Source organism: Scardinius erythrophthalmus (genome assembly GCF_964197995.2).
Source record: "Scardinius erythrophthalmus genome assembly, chromosome: 4".
Lineage (NCBI taxonomy): Eukaryota > Metazoa > Chordata > Actinopteri > Cypriniformes > Leuciscidae > Scardinius > Scardinius erythrophthalmus.
In genome coordinates, this window is record NC_138224.1 from 32,026,957 (window position 1) to 32,044,064 (window position 17,108).

A 17,108-nucleotide genomic window follows, 5' to 3' on the forward strand; every position below is an offset into this window, starting at 1 on the left:
ATCATGGAGATAAATTTACTATGATATGAATTTACTACCTTAACTACTAAGTTGCTTGCTTGAATGATACTTTTAAACATGAAAGTAAACCACCAGTAGGAGGCGGCAGGTGACCGTCTTAATGAGCGAGTCATTGAGTCATTCATTCAAACGATTCGTTCAAACAACTGATTCATTCAAGAATGAGACAGATGTTTATGAATGGGTCATTGAATCTTTGACTCGGCTGATTCGTACACAACGCTGAAATCATTCAGTAATGAAAACAAGGTTAAGTGTTTGCTGTGAGATGCGTTACGGTTCTGCTGTGATCTTTGTTTGGAACTATTTTTGCTGCTGAAACAAAAACAGTCAATATTGTGTCTAAATTTGAACTGTTGTATCAAAAGCAATGTCACATTTTCAGTTGTAGGGGAGAGCGGGGCACAAAGTAACGTTTTTTGACTTTCTCAGTTTGTGTAAATCTACTTATGGTTCATACTTATTCTTTTTAATATAATTAGTATTGAAAAAGTATATATATATATATATATATATATATATATATATATATATATATATATATATATATATATATATATATATACACATATATATTAAGCATAAACAAATACATTAAATTTGTCTTCATTTAAAATGTTATAACCTCTAACTTAACCTACCCAGATAAACTACCAGTTACTAAGATACTACCAGCAAAAATATAAAAATTAGGTTTTTATTTTCAACTTGGGTTTTTACTGTTGACCAAGTTCGAAGTCTTTCATAAGACAAAAACCATAATAAACAAATTTGTAAAAATAACTTTTACATAAACAAAAACTTAAACATTCTGAGTTGCCTACAAATAATTTATGGCTGCAAATATTTTGATTTGTTGATTGTACAAAACATTTTATTACAAATTAACATGCTGATTTGTTTTTCAATTAATCATTTGGTGCATAAAATAAAGTAATTAATGAAAAAAAATACAAATAATTTTGGAATCCAAAAAAAAAAAAAAAAAAAATAATAATCTAATCTATAGATGGATTTTGTTTGGTACAATATTTACATTTTATACATTTTTGCCATAGGTTTGGACTACAATAGGCTCACTTCCTACAACATACTGTACATGTTATTGCAAATGGCATACCAACAAATGTATTCCTGTATGGAAGGAGTACATACTTTTTCACAGTCTCATCCATCTTAACACATTTTAATTCCTGGGACAAGTCTTTGAGAAGAAACACACCAAACTTGCATGAATTTATAGGGTAGTCAAAGAAGCTTGAATAATGATTAAACTCATTATATACAAAATGCAGAACGCCATCAATCTCAATGATATTCCGGACTATGCCTATTACATCATTATGGTATATGCAGTTATCTCCCGTGGATATCTTGACACAAAAGTGTGGGAAACTAGCTTCTTTCTACTGCGTGACTGGACATGTAATGTAAGATGGTAGAGGACCCTCATTGTGTGGTTTTTTGAGTTTGGCTTTATTTTATCTACACTGCACTCTGCATTTTCAAGCTCTGACATTCGCCTCACAACTTGTGCAACTGGGAACTGAGGGCTGCGGATCAATTTCTTCATTTGCCCAAGATAGTTCTCAAAGGGAAAGCCAGAAATGTTGTCCAGACACTGCCCATGTTCTTTTACATCATCACTGAGATGTATAAGGCCATGCACATTGTACACAAGATTTTCCTTGCCATAAAGCTGTCCAAAGTGCTCTACAAAAGACACAAGCAATGTTTTTGCAGAGTCACAGAAGATCACACAGAGATTTGGACATGCCAGTATGGATATGGCCACATAGAGCAACATGAAGTTGTTGTAAACTGGAGAGGCAAGGACATCAACTAGTGCAACTGGCCCAGTATACAACAAAAATTGTCTATATTCAGTTGCCTTCCATCTATGCCTCTCTGCAACAGATCTGGGCTTTCTAGCAAATTCACTGGGTATGTGACATTTGAAAGACAAAACTGTATCTGTCAACTGTGTTACATTATTGGATAGCAAGCGACACCTAAGTCGGCCACTGCTGCCTGCCCACATCTCTAGGAGCTTCCTTGTGACTCCAAGGCAAACAAGATGCATATAATCATGCGGAAACATGGAAACCATTCCAATATCTGTCTCAGTAAGTGGGGAGATGTCTCTGTGATGTTCTTCATCTATCTGAAGTCTAAAACTCTCATCTGTTCTAGCAGGGCAGTTGGTGTCTGGAAAAGTCATTCGACTGTCTAAATGAAACCCATGTGATGTGCACTTGTCACAACCTGCATATCCTGTGTGGTACTTTATGGCTTTTATATATGCTCGTGCAGGGGCCACACATTACTGATGTTATTTTAATGAACAATGTTTTACCTTTAAATGCAAATCCAGCTGTTAAGTGTTTTATCTCCATCACTAGATCTCTTAAGTAGTCTCCCAGAGGATGTGGTTTTGACCTTCCACCAAACAGGGCAATCAAGCAAGGTTTTTGTTTGGCAAATCCTTGGACTAAGCACAAAACTGGCCATAATTGAAAACATGAACTCTTGTAATGAGGAAGCCCCTCAAAATTTAGTTGTCATTTTATTGTGTGTCTGTCTGGAATTTTAAACCAAGCATTGTTCAAGAAACGTGACAGAGAATTTACAATTCCAAAGTAAAAGTATGCACCACCTGCAACTTGCTTGATAATGTAATTTCTGTTTGTATGGAGGAGTGTCTTGGCATCTTTTGGCAGGGATGGGTGGTGATACCTTAATATTGACAACAAGGCAGTCAGTGCAACCAGAGTGATACCATACTCTATGGCCCAGTTCATCAAGCTAGTAGTCAAAGTTGGCTGTTCAATTTAGTCATCGCTCTCATCCCCATTTCCACAATCACCCACTGTCCAAGGATAAGCCTCTGCTGTGCATTCAGTTTCCATGGTTGTGTCCAAATCCTGCTCACTAAGATCACCAAATTCAGCTCCATCACCACAATTAGCAACTTCACCACTACACTCAGCAATTTGTTCAACGAACTCAGGAAGTTGTCTTTCAGTAGCTTCATCTATGGAGACATTTGTGTAGAGTGACTCTAGATGTGCCTTGGCTGTAGATATAGCCTTCCTTCGCTGATTTGAGTTCTTAATGTACTCAGAGTAACGTTCAGTCATTATGGCCAAAGGATGGGAAAAACTGGAAAAAAATATGTAACACCACCAACTTTTAAACAAAAAATATCTATAAAAATGAATAATTAAAAGTTGATAGCACTTTAAAAAGGTTTACTTGCATTATTTTTCTGTCATATTAACATTATGTAAGGAACATAAATTAATCTTAATAGGTAAAAGCATGATACTAATATATTTTGTATATATTTAAAGATACAGTAGTAAACAACTTGTTAGTATATTTGCATTGTACTATTGAAAAGGGGAATCTATTTCAAATACAATAAAGTATAATTTTTTCATAAGCTTGGAACTTGCAGTAATTGGTCAAATTATGTGCACTGAATGTCCACACCGAAATTCAGATCCTGAAATAAATTAAATAATAATAAATAATTGTTATTTGTACCCCTAAAACAGGCAGGGCTGCTACATCGGTTTTCAATGATTTATTAATTCTTAGAGTACCACTGGTCCTACTTGACCAATCAAACAGTGCAACAAAATTAATCTAAAGAAAATATGTCTGATTTCAGTATCATAAAAGAAAACGTATATTTACACGTCTACTCTATAGCAACATTTAAGATTCAATTACTTACATGGATGAACACTTTCCAGATGACCTTGACAAATCTAGATGACAAAAAAAATAAAAATAAATCAACAACAAAAAATAAAAAAGGGGCACATTACACTAGGCACATAGGCTAATATACTGTTTAATTACATAATAAAAGTTCACTCACCACAAAATACATTTTTAAATCCAATAATCAGATGGGATGATCCTATACTTTAACAAGTATTTGTCTTTATTAAGCCATGATTAATGACTAACTGCATGATCTACATAGCTTTACTGGACCTAAACGCAAATATTGAGAATGTGACTGACAAATGTATACTTACAAAGCCAAAGACGCACTGTGCTGTGGCTCTTAAAAGAGCCTTTGGGTGTATGTAACAGCTATTGAAAAAGGGAAGGAAAAGGTGAAAAACTTGTTGATTTGATTTGATTCAGAAATATTGCATTTACAAATCAAAATGTATTGATTGTTCATTAATGATCATTTGACTAATCAATTTTTTAAGGCAAATCATGCAGAAGACTGTTAGATTGATCACTTACAACAATCAGATGAAAATTGACACTAAAAAAGAGAGAAAATAATTATTTTCAGTGCCATTCACCATAAAATCAATAAAAGCTGTTATTTATGAATATCAAAACATCTGAAAATGTACAAAAGAAACTCTAACAAATAAAAGGAATATTAAGTCACAATACAACATATTTTCATTATTGAAAATAATTTTACTTGAATATGATTAAGATTTATTCCCAGGTTGTATAAATATTGTACCTTTACTGTATTTTTTTTATATAAAAAGTGCAATTAATATTAATTTTATAATCTCACACGGGCAGGCTAGGCCTACTGTATGCTTAGTCATTTCTGTCTCTCACTCACTCTCTCAATGTAAATAGAGAGGGCGCTCGAGGAGTGCACGCGCTCGCGCTCAGAGTGCGTGACGGTGAGAGAGGAGTTCACGCGCTCCTGAGAGAGCGAACTCCCGCACTTTAACGCAGCCAAATATTAGAGTAAAATATTATTAATAATTGTAAACATACTTTAAAAAAACTAACGTTAAAGGCCGTTCACACCAAGGACGATAACTATAAAGATAATGATAAAGATATAATTCTAAAAATCGTTCTCCATATTAAAGAATAACAGAGTTCACACCACAACTATAACGATAAAGATATGAGGAACGATATCGTTGGGATCACTTTCAGAACTATTTTTTTTCCAGCTGTCGAACGATAAAACACTGACAGCCAATCAGAATCCATTCTAATTTAAAGGTCTCGCGCATTTAAAATGGATCTGGATCATCCGGGCGCGCACGTGCTTAGAATAAAACGTACTCGGTTACTAATGTAACCTCGGTTCTCTCTAGAAGAGGGAACGAGTATTGCGTAAGTAGCTTACGCATCGGGAAAGTCTTCTTTCTTCGAGATCTGAAGCCAAAAAAATTATCCTTAATTTTGTATTCATTGTCAACGCAGTGCAGCAGCCGACAGACCTAGGCAGGCTATATAAGCGTGCTCATTGTCTGCTCGGCTGCAACTGCTTAAGCCTATCGGTGAGCGCTCTGAACGCGGCAACCAATGAGGGCGCTTCGCGCACTCCACACCCTTCTAACCGTCAGAATGGGCATGGCCAGCGTGTATATATTCAGCGCTCACAGGCTAAAATTCTGGTTTTCGCAGTCTGAAGCGCAAAAGCTCGTGGCGCGACACGGCAGGTTACGCAATACTCGTTCCCTCTTCTAGAGAGAACCGAGGTTACATTAGTAACCGAGTACGTTCTCTTACGAGAGGTTCTCTCGTATTGCGTAAGTAGCTTACGCATCGGGAACCCTTTGTCAACGCCGTGTGCGCCGAGCATCCAGCCCATGAATCCCAGGGGAACCGGGGAAAACACTCTGCTGGGAAATGTGGCCGGTCGGAGAGACGGGCCAGCGCAGTACATGCACTTCATGCAGCATATGAAATAGAGCGGCGCGGCCGGTCTATAAACATAACAGTACAAACAGTAGGGCCGGCGGAGCGAGCCCATACAGTACATAAGCACTCATAAGGGTAGGAGAAAACGACATAGTCGGTCTCACATGAAGAGAAAAATTCCCGCGCGGCAGAGAATAATGCGGGCGGCCAGCAGCGCGGGCCAGCACCGATAACAGCGCGTAACGGGAAATAGGAAACAGAACGGATCAGCCGGTCTGAGTCAAACACTTCACCCTGAGTAGTTACCAGAATAGCGCCAGCATATGAACGTAGTCTGCACACCGGAGCTGGGCAGAGCATACATGTCACTTATACTGACAATATTTTTGCCTGTAGGGCAGGAATTTCCAGGTTATAAAACCTCACGAATGTTGACGGGGAGGCCCAGCCCGCCGCCATACAAATGTCGTGGATAGAAATTCCGCTGGACCAGGCCCACGACGAGGCCATGCCTCTAGTGGAATGGGCTCTGATGCCCAGAGGGCACTGCAGGTGTTTGGAGGCATAAGCTGCTGCTATCGCGTCCACTATCCACCTGGACAAGCTCTGCTTCGAGGCGGCAAGACCTTTGGTGCGTCCGCCGAAGGAAACAAAGAGCTGCTCTGAACGCCTGAAAGCGGCGGAGCGTGTGATGTAAACTCTCAGCGCCCGGACAGGGCATAGGAGGTTATCACTGTCCCCACTATCGGATGCTGGCAGAGCCGAGAGGGAAATAACTTGTGCCCTAAACGGGGTTCCAATCGCTTTGGGGATGTAACCGTGCCTCGGTCTGAGAATGACTTTCGAGTCATTCGGCCCGAACTCGAGACAGGCAGGGCTAACAGATAGCGCGTGCAAATCACCCACTCGTTTGACTGAAGACAGAGCTATCAGAAAAACGGTTTTAAGCGACAGATACTTTAGATCCGCGGATTCAAGCGGTTCAAAGGGAAAAGCCTTTAGGGCCGCCAGGACCAAGGACAGATCCCACGAGGGAACCGAGGGGGGCCGCGGGGGATTCATCCGTCTAGCTCCTCTGAGGAAGCGGATAATGAGCTCATTCCTTCCCATTGCCCGGCCGCGCGTCGTCTCAGCGAACGCTGTAATAGCGGCCACATATACTTTGAGCGTGGAAGGGGATCTGCCCTTTTCCAACAGCTCTTGTAAGAAGGAGAGCACTCGCGGGACCCCGCATGCGCGCGGATCCAGGTTTTGAGTAGCGCACCATTTAGAAAACACCAACCATTTAGACGCATAGAGCCGTCTCGTGGAGGGGGCTCTCGACTGTGTGATCGTGTTCACGACCCCTTCTGACAGGTCAACGGGTATCCGTTGATCACCCATGCATGCAGCGACCAGCGCTCTGGATGGGGATGCCAGATCGATCCAGCGGCTTGGGAGAGGAGATCCTTTCTCACCGGGATCGGCCACGGGGGTGAGTGCGACAGCCTCACTAGCTCTGGGTACCAAGTTTGGTTTTCCCATCGCGGGGCTATAAGCAGCACTGAGTGGTGCGTTTCTCTGATCCTCGAAATGACCTGTGGCAACAGGGAGATCGGAGGAAAAGCATACAGCGGGAGGCTGGGCCATGTCTGGGACAGCGCATCCTCGCTCTTCGAATAAAACTTCGGGCATTGAGCATTGTCTTTTGACGCAAAGAGGTCGATTTCCGCTCTGCCGAATAGGCACCAGAGAAACTGGACTGTCTGGGGGTGCAGAGACCATTCTCCCGGGGGAATGTTGTCGCTGGACAGTCTGTCTGGACCGACATTCAGGTGGCCCGGTATGTGCGCGGCTCTCAGCGAGCGCAGCGAGCGGTAAGCCCACACGAGAAGGCGTTCTGTCAGCCTGCACAGATTCCTGGATCTGACACCGCCCTGTCGGTTCACATAGGATACCACGGACATGTTGTCCGAGCGGACTAGCACATGGTGATCCCGTATGAATGGGAGGAAGCGCCTGAGCGCGTTCTCGACCGCTATCATCTCCAAACAGTTTATGTGGAGGCATTTTTCCCAGTCTGACCATAGGCCAAAAGCCGGTTTGCCCTCGAACAGAGCGCCCCAGCCTGAGGTGGAAGCGTCCGTCGAGATAATTTTGCGGTGTGAGATAGCTCCCATTGTCACTCCCCGCTGGTACCAGTCGGCCGCTAACCAGGGCTTCAGAGCTGAAACGCAGCTCTGAGTCACTCTGATGCGAATACCGCCGGAAGCCCATGCTCTGTGAGGCACTCGGGCATTCAGCCAGCATTGTAGCGGGCGCATTCGTAAAAGACCCAGCCGAAGCACTGCTGCGGCTGAGGCCATACAACCCAGTAGCCTCTGAAATGTTTTGAGAGGTACGGTGCTGCCCGGCCGGAGGGACGCGGCCAGGCGTCGAATGCAGCGCGCGCGCTGTGTCGACAGGCGGGCCGTGTACTGATATACCTGACCGTCGAAGGCGAATCTCAAGAATGGCCTGTGACGGGGTATTATCAGGATCTGAAAAGCACGCGTCTTTTAGATCGAGAGATATAAACCAGTCCCTCGGGCGAATTTGCGCGAGAATTTGTCTGGTTGTGAGCATTTTGAACGGTCTCCTCATAAGAGCCTCGTTCAAACGTCTCAGATCCAAAATTGGTCTGAGAGCTCCGTCCTTCTTGGGAACGAGGAAATAACGGCTGTAAAAGCCCGACTCGCTCATGGAAGGGGAAACCGGTTCCATAGCCCTTTTGCACAGAAGTGTAGCTATTTCTGCTCGAAGTAGATGTGCTACTTCCCCATTCACTCTGGTCTCGATACGTGCTTGAAAGCGCGGAGGGCGGCGAGCGAACTGCAGAGTATAGCCCTGTTTTACTGTGCTTAGCACCCGTTCTGATGCGCCTGGAATAGTTTCCCACGCTTTTGCGTGTGCAGCCAGGGGCAGAATGGCCTCCGGGCTCCGATCGCCGCGCATCGCGGGCTCGAGAGCTCGAAACGGAGGGGCGGGCGCGGCGCGCGCGCTCTTGGTGCTTAGATACGGCAGATCGCACGCAGCGATAGCTGGCCGTTTTACACACAGTGTCCCGGTGGCTTTAGACGGGGAACATAAAGTGTGAGGCGCGACGCGCGATGGCGGCGTCGGGGGCGAAAATGTTCGTTAGTATGTGTGAGCGCTCGAGGGCGGGCACAGGAGTTACATTCAGGGGCGGGCGCTGCGCGCGCGCTCTTGGTGGTTAGATACGGCGGATCGCACGTAGCGATAGCTGGCCGTTTTACACACAGTGTCCCGGTGGCTTTGGACGGGGAACATAGTGTGAGGCGCGAAAATGTAGTTAGTATGTGTGAGCGCTCGAGGGCGGGCACAGGACTCACATTTAAAACATGACCGGTCGTGCGAGGCCGTGTGACAGAGCGGGCAGTGAGTAGGTGTGGGCACGGAGAAGTGGACACGTGACCTACTTTTAACACTAAAGCGGCTTTTGCCTGCTTCATGAGAGTGGGCTCTGTGAGAGACACGGGATGTATAGTGCTTGTGTACAGGGGTGAGCACAGATTGTGGGCACATTCACTGTACTAGAAACACATACGGCGTCAGCCGTGCAACCAGACATTATGCTCTTTTGAAATTTTTCTGGGTTGCCGTGAGAACGGCGGATGCGCGCAGGCGAGCGGGTAGATACCGGCTCGTTGACTGCGGGGTAAACAGCTGCAGTAGCCGTGGCAACGGGGACTGACAGAGCGTTAAGCTTCGACGGTGGTCCAGCCGCAGGGCTGCGGGATTTAACCGTCTTTTCTTCTCTCGTGTTTAGACGCTCAAAAATACTCGAGCACCCTGAGAAGGTGTGGTGCGAGGGGCGGGTTCGCTTTCTGTAAGTAAGAAAGACTGGCCGCGAGCTCGGAGAAGCAAGCAGCATAAATTTTATTTTCCCCGAGAGCTGGGATCGAACGCGGATCTCTCGCATGAAAGCGTATGATTCTGCCACTGAGCCACAGGGGAAACACATAAGCTTTCAGTTAGCGCGAGCATATAAAAAGCGACCTCATGTGTCGCGTCGGCGTTTGTTTGCAGGCGAGCGTGTTTAAAACAGGCTCGTTTACTGCAATAGTAATATTTCCAGTCGCCTGAACTTAAGAGGGGACTGAGGAATGTGTGAGGATTGGCGATTGTCCAGCCGTAGCGAGACTAACACACTCTCTTCTCTTTTCGCCGGTGAGTGAGGCGCGCACGCTGAACGCTGCTCGTGACCGTCCGCTTTGTCATCCCTTGAACGGCGCAATCTGCGCGGCCCAACGAGGGAGAGAGCGGGCTTGTTTTCTGTATGTAAGAAAAACTGGCAGCGAGCTCGGAGAAGCGAACAGCATAAACTTTAACTGCTGCGAGAGCGGGGACCGAACCCCGGTCTCTAGCTTGACAGTCTAGGATTCCGCCACTGAGCCACAGGGGAGAATACATTAGTATCATGTCTTGTGACGGCATTTGCTTGCAGGCGAGCGTGTATTTATAACAGGCTCGTATACTGCAATAGTAACAATTCCAGTCGCCTGAACTTAAGAGGGGACTGAGAAATGTGTGAGAATGGAGGTTATAGTCCAGGCCACGGCGGGACGAAAACACTCTGTTCCCCTTTCACCAGTGACGCGCGAGGACGGAGTAGCTTTCTTGTAACGTAAAGAGAGCTCAGACCGGCCGCTCCTGCCATCCCTTGTGAGCGGCGCAGTTTGCGCGGCTCGAACAGAGGGAGAGGAAACTCGCTCCGAGACCGTCCGCTCCTGCCATCCCTCGTGAGCGGCGTATTGCACGGCTCGAACAGAGGGAGAGGAAACTCGCTCCGAGACCGTCCGCTTCTGCCATCCCTCGTGAGCGGCTCAGTTTGCGCGGCTCGAACAGAGGGAGAGGAAACTCGCTCCGAGACCGTCCGCTTCTGCCATCCCTTGTGAGCGGCGTATTGCACGGCTAGAACAGAGGGAGAGTACGGGTATCTATCACATTCGCCTCATCTCCTGATGCGGCGGCGGCGCGGGCAGAGCCGGCGGTTGAGCGGCCGGGAGGGAGAGGGCGAGAGAGAGCTCGAGGGAGAGGTTCCGGCGAGCTCCTCAGTCACAACAGTCTCCGGTGGTCGCTGCGAGCGGCGCTTCTTATTGCGCGGCCCGGCAGGGACAGGCGGAGCGACAGCTTGGTCGAAAGCTTCAAGTCAAGCCCGCAGGGTCGACATTGAAAGCTCTTCGCACTCGGAGAGTGCGGTGGCGGCGTGCCCGCGGCCCAGGCGGAGAGCGCAGAGAGGTGGCGGTCTCCGTTGCTGAGCAGGGCGCGGCACGAGCCGCAAAAACGAGGCGTTTTTGTAAAAAACGTGCTCTTTTAGAGTAATAATGTAAAGGATATGTCGCCGGATAGCGTAGCAGGCACGGATGGCTGAAGGCGGCGAAGACGGCCGGCTTCCTCAGGCGCTGTCCTAAGCTTGCTGGTCGCTGGTTTCAACGGCGGCGGCTCTCAAGATCCAGCGATGCGAAGAGCGTCGCTGAAGACAACAAAATCTGAATTTTAGCCTGTGAGCGCTGAATATATACACGCTGGCCATGCCCATTCTGACGGTTAGAAGGGTGTGGAGGGCGCGAAGCGCCCTCATTGGTTGCCGCGTTCAGAGCGCTCACCGATAGGCTTAAGCAGTTGCAGCCGAGCAGCCAATGAGCACGCTTATATAGCCTGCCTAGGTCTGTCGGCTGCTGCACTGCGTTGACAATGAATACAAAATTAAGGATAATTTTTTGGCTTCAGATCTCGAAGAAAGAAGACTTTCCCGATGCGTAAGCTACTTACGCAATACGAGAAAACCTCTCGTAAGAGAAAGACCGTTATCGGTCGCTGGTGTGGACACATATATAGTTATCTTTATCGTTATCTTTATAGTTATCGTGCTTGGTGTGAACGGGCCTTAACTTTACCAACATGAATCTGAAACGAAATAGGTTTTCTCAATCCTAGCAAATCGCTCCATATTGTGTAAATTACGTCAGGCAGATATAACGGTATTAACGGTAATATCGGCGCTGAAAAGTGTACCATATGGGAAAAAAGACACAAAAAAGGGCAGAAAGCCATTGTTTATGAGAACAGTAGATCTAGATGTGTACGTTTTAAATACAGGCCGTCCATTTTATACTTTAATTATATATATATATATATATATATATATATATATATATATATATATATATATATATATATATATACAAAAAACACTTTACCTCAGTAAAACTCTCAGTCCGGCGATGACCTCTTATCCAAAGGGGAGTCCGGCTGTGCGCGCGATGGACACGTATCCCTTGCTTATATACCCTCGATCTGCTTTCGCAGTCTTTTGCACTTGGTGTGAAATAGTAACGTTTATATCTTTTTTCGTAAATTATTATTATTATTATTATTATTATTATTATTATTATTATAAGCAAAGTCCATTTTGATTGGATATAGTAATACTACTACTACTACTAATAATAATTATTATTATTTTTATTACTAATTATTACTAGTAATAATAATAATAATTATAGCACTTTTAATAATAAAAAATATATACTAAAAGTATATGGTGTAACTTCAGTATAGGTATACTCATCAGATTTATTTAACAAAAACATGAACAAATACAAAATAAGCAAAAAACAAAAAATGTATGTCATTTCATTTTTTTATATATAGGCTATTTATTGTTGTTATTATATTTTTTTGCCATAATCCACCTCTCTCTATTTTTTCTCATAGTGAAAAATCATGGGAACTCCAATATGGTCCTTGTGGATTTTTTTATTTCAACATGGTGAAAATATAGTCAGGTCGCCCATGTTTTAATTTATTTCTGTGACTGTTATACATTCCATGCTGCAGTGTACACTAATACTTGACTAGCATGCAGCAGTCTAGTATGCCACGACAATCAGGGACAGGACTCAAATTTGTTAGCTGGAACTGTAATGGTCTAAATCAGCCTATTAAACGTAGCAAAGTTCTTCACCATCTTCAACAATTAGGTGCTCATATTGTCTTCCTTCAAGAGACTCACCTAAAATCTTCCAGCCATATCAGATTAAAGGGGAGGTGGGTCAGTCAAGTATTTCATTCTAGTTTTATTGGTAAATCTAGGGGGGTTGCAATTTTAATTCACAAATCGGTTCCTTTTGTGTGCTCTAATGTAATAGCTGACCCCAATGGTAGGTTTGTGTTTGTAACAGGACAGTTATATAGTAATTCTGTGATTCTGGCTAATGTGTATGGTCCAAACTGGGATGACGACAATTTTTTCCATCAATTGTTAGCCAAATTACCTGACATGTCCACACATCTATTTATTATGGGGGGTGACTTCAACTGTTGGCTTAATTCTGTATTAGATCGTTCTTCTATTAGACCAGGAGTGCCCTCAAAGTCCTCTAAGACCATTTTATCTTTTATGGATGAGTTCTCGGTCTCTGATCCATGGCGCTTTCTTAATCCGTCTGGTAAAATGTATTCTTTTTTCTCTCATGTACACCACTCCTTTTCTCGTATTGATTATTTTCTCCTGGACAACCGTTTTCTCCATTCTGTTCAGTCTTGCTCTTACGACTCTATTATAATATCAGATCATGCTCCGACCACACTGGAGTTATTCATACAGGAGCGCGAACGTACGTGCCCCCCTTGGCGTCTCAATACACGCTTGTTATCTAATGAGGATTTTGTTAAGTTTGTTTCTAATCAAATTGACTTTTTTCTTACTACCAACAGAACTCCAGGGATCTCAGCCTCTCTTCTTTGGGAGACTTTGAAAGCATACATTAGAGGTGAAATTATTTCATACAGCAGCTATGAGAACAAACAGAGGAAAAAAAATTAAAGGAATTGAGGTTACGAATCTCCCAGCTTGATCATATTTATGCTTCCTCCCCATCCCCTAACATATATAAGGATCGTCTCTCTCTTCAGGCTGAGTTTGATGTTCTTTCTACTAAAGAGGTTGAGGAGCTCTTATTTAAGGCTAAATATTGTTATTATGAATCTGGGGATAAGACGACCAAACTTTTGGCCCATCAGCTTCGACAGGCTTCCTCCTCTCAGCAGATTTCACAAATTCATACTCCTTCTGGCGTCACAACTGATCCAAAAAAAAATTAATGACCAGTTTAAACAGTTTTACTCCTCTTTATATACTTCTGAGGTTGGGTCTGATCTGTCAGCCCTGGATAGTTTTTTTGACTCACTGGAGTTGGTTAAGGTTGATGCTGATACTGCTGTGCAGTTAGAGGGCCCAATCACCATAGATGACCTTAAACGGGCAACATTTTCTATGCAGTCTGGAAAATGTCCAGGCCCGGACGGTTTTCCGACCGAGTTTTACAAAACCTTTTTTGACAAATTAGCACCAGTTTTGATAGAAATGTTCAATGAATCTCTTACTCTTTCTAAGTTACCTCAGACTCTAAATCAGGCCTCCATATCATTACTCTTAAAAAAGAATAAGGACCCTCTGTCCTGCTCAAGTTACCGTCCAATTAGTCTTTTATCTGTTGATGTAAAACTTCTGTCCAAATTATTAGCTCTGCGACTGGAATCTGTTTTGCCTTTGATAATATCTCCTGATCAGACAGGTTTTGTCCAGAACAGACATGTTTTTTTTAATCTCAGACGACTTCTCAATGTTGTTTACAATCCTTCTACGTCAATGGGGCCGGAAGCCGTAATTTCATTAGACGCGGAGAAGGCTTTTGACAGAGTGGAGTGGAACTACCTTTTTTACGCTTTGGAGAAATTTGGTTTTGGTCAGGAGTTCATTTCTTGGATTAAGTTGCTTTATTCATCTCCTGTGGCTTCAGTCAGAACTAATGACACCCATTCAGATTATTTCTCTTTGCACCGCTCCACTCGTCAGGGCTGTCCTCTGAGTCCTCTTTTATTCGCTGTTGCTATTGAACCTCTGGCTATTGCGCTTCGTTCAGAGCCACGCATCACTGGAATAACAAGATATGGTCTTGAACAGAAGGTCTCCCTCTATGCCGATGACTTATTACTTTATGTGTCCAATCTCTCTGTCTCAGTTCCAGCTGCTCTTGACATCCTTAGTTCATTGGGTCAGATTTCAGGCTATAAACTAAATTTGGACAAAAGTGAGCTGTTTCCTTTAAATCAAGGTGCCCAAAATGCTGCTCAGGGTTTCCCATTCAAAATTGTTCCATTTGGCTTTAAATACCTTGGTATTCAGATTAGAGACCGTTTTGAAGATTTGTTTGATTATGATTTTGCCCCTTTGTTAGATCAGATACAGATGGACTTTCAACGGTGGTCACTGTTGCCTCTTTCCCTTGTGGCCAGGGTTAATTCGGTTAAGATGAATATTCTCCCCAAACTGTCTTATCTCTTTCAGTGCATACCTATCTTTCTCCCTCAGTCTTTTTTTCACAAATTAGACAAATCAATTACTGAGTTTATATGGAACAGGAAGGTCCCTCGTATGCGAAAGGAGCTGTTGCAGAGACCTAAGACCCTTGGGGGCTTGGCCCTTCCTAACTTGAGGTTTTATTACTGGGGTTCCATCCTTAGAGTAATTCAGCTTTGGGTTTCTCTGGAGTGGGCACCAGTTCCTCCTACATGGTTGTGTATGGAGATGTTTTCTGTTAAACCTGCTTCGTTGACTGCTCTCATCCACGCTCCTCTTAGCTTTTCTCCCTCCCCTTTTTGCAATAATATTTTAGTTAAATCCACTTTTAAAATTTGGAAGCAATTTCGACGCTATTTTGGTCTACAGACCTTCTCTTTCCTAGCACCTTTATCAGCTAACCCTGTTTTTCATCCTTCCTTAATTGATGGGGCTTTTTCTTTGTGGTCTGACTATGGCATCAAGGCATTTAGGGACTTGTATATTGCTGGTACATTTGCATCTTTCCAGCAACTCTCAGAGAAATTCCATTTGCCTAGACAGCATTTTTTTAGATATCTTCAAGTTCGTAGTTTCATCCGTAATCTTAGCCCCAATTTCCCAAATCTCCCAGCGGTCTCTCTAATTGACTCCTTTCTAACCCCATTGCCTACCATTAAGGGTGCCATTTCATGTTTATACAATCTTATCTACTCTTTGCAGCTTACCCCGCAGCATAAAATTAAAACCCAATGGGAGGAGGATCTAGGGGAGGGGATCTCGGAGGAGCTGTGGGATACCATTTTGCGTCGGGTTCACTCCTCATCTATTTGTGCTAGACATGGTCTGATCCAGTGCAAAATTCTACATCGTACCCATTTCACTCTGGTTAGGCTTTCCAAAATCTATAATGATGTTGATCCCATGTGCATTAGATGTCATCAGGCTCCAGCTACCCATGTCCATATGTTTTGGTCTTGCCCTTCACTATTTAATTTTTGGACACAGATATTTCATTCTATTTCTGTTTGTACGGGGGTTCAATTTGATCCAACAGCATATACCGCTTTGTTTGGGGTTTTACCTCCTACTTTGCAGCTTCCTAAATATAAAGCTGACTTTGTAGCCTTTGTCTCCTTATTGGCTAGACGTTTGATTTTATTAAGGTGGAAGTCTCCTGTGCCGCCTTCTCACTCGTCTTGGATCAGGGACATCCTACAGTTTGTGAAGTTGGAGAAAGTTAGGTGCTCGATACATGGTTCTCTTGCAAAGTTCAATAAAACTTGGGGTCCATTTTTTGCACATGTTGAGGGGTTGACTTTTATGGCTATTCCAGAGTAGCCACCCTGATTGTCTACTAATTGTTAGTTTTTTTGTTTGTTTTTTCTTGTGTGAATTGGTAGCATGCTGGGATGTTTTTTATTTATCTCTGTAAAGTTTACATACTGGGCTTTTATTTTGCAGTGGGGGACCTTTTTGTGTTTTTGTTTTGTATTGCTTAATTTTATTTTTTATTTACTTATTTATTTATTAATTTATTTATTTATTTTTATTTTTTTTCTCTGTAGTTGTACTTGTTGTACTTGACATTGTTTTGACTCCCGAATTTACCTCTTGATTTTGTTATGTCACTGAAAAATCAATAAACAAATGTTTAAAAAAAAAAACATGGTGAAAATAATATAGGCTAATAATTGTATTTGCCCTGGTCTCCCATTTGCTCTACCCCATTTAAGTTCATCATGCTAATCCTTGATATAATTAAATCATAAATAATATAGGCATAGGCGTAATTTACGGGTGGGACATGTTCCCACCACTTTTTGCCAGGGTCGATATTGTTCCCACCAGTTTCAAAACATCTCGCGGCACGAATGTACCAATTCAACAAATAAATAAAACATCTCCAGTTAACTTGCAGAGCATTCATTTTGTTTGTTTTTTAAATAAGAGACGTTCTAGTGCTGAAATGTGTTTTTTAAATCAAGTGATCAAAGTGCTCGTTGCCGTTGCGATCAGTGGCGCGGATACTGTGTTTTGTCAT

General features: G+C 43.3%; 1 protein-coding gene across 1 annotated transcript in view; it reads left to right on the plus strand.

Annotated features, from left to right (window-relative positions):
* Nucleotides 1-17,108, plus strand: part of LOC308689281 (uncharacterized protein) — a gene marked incomplete at its 5' end in the record, with an annotated part of 510,821 nt that overhangs the window by 362,933 nt on the left and 130,780 nt on the right. The gene's annotated exons all lie outside the window — the stretch shown is intronic.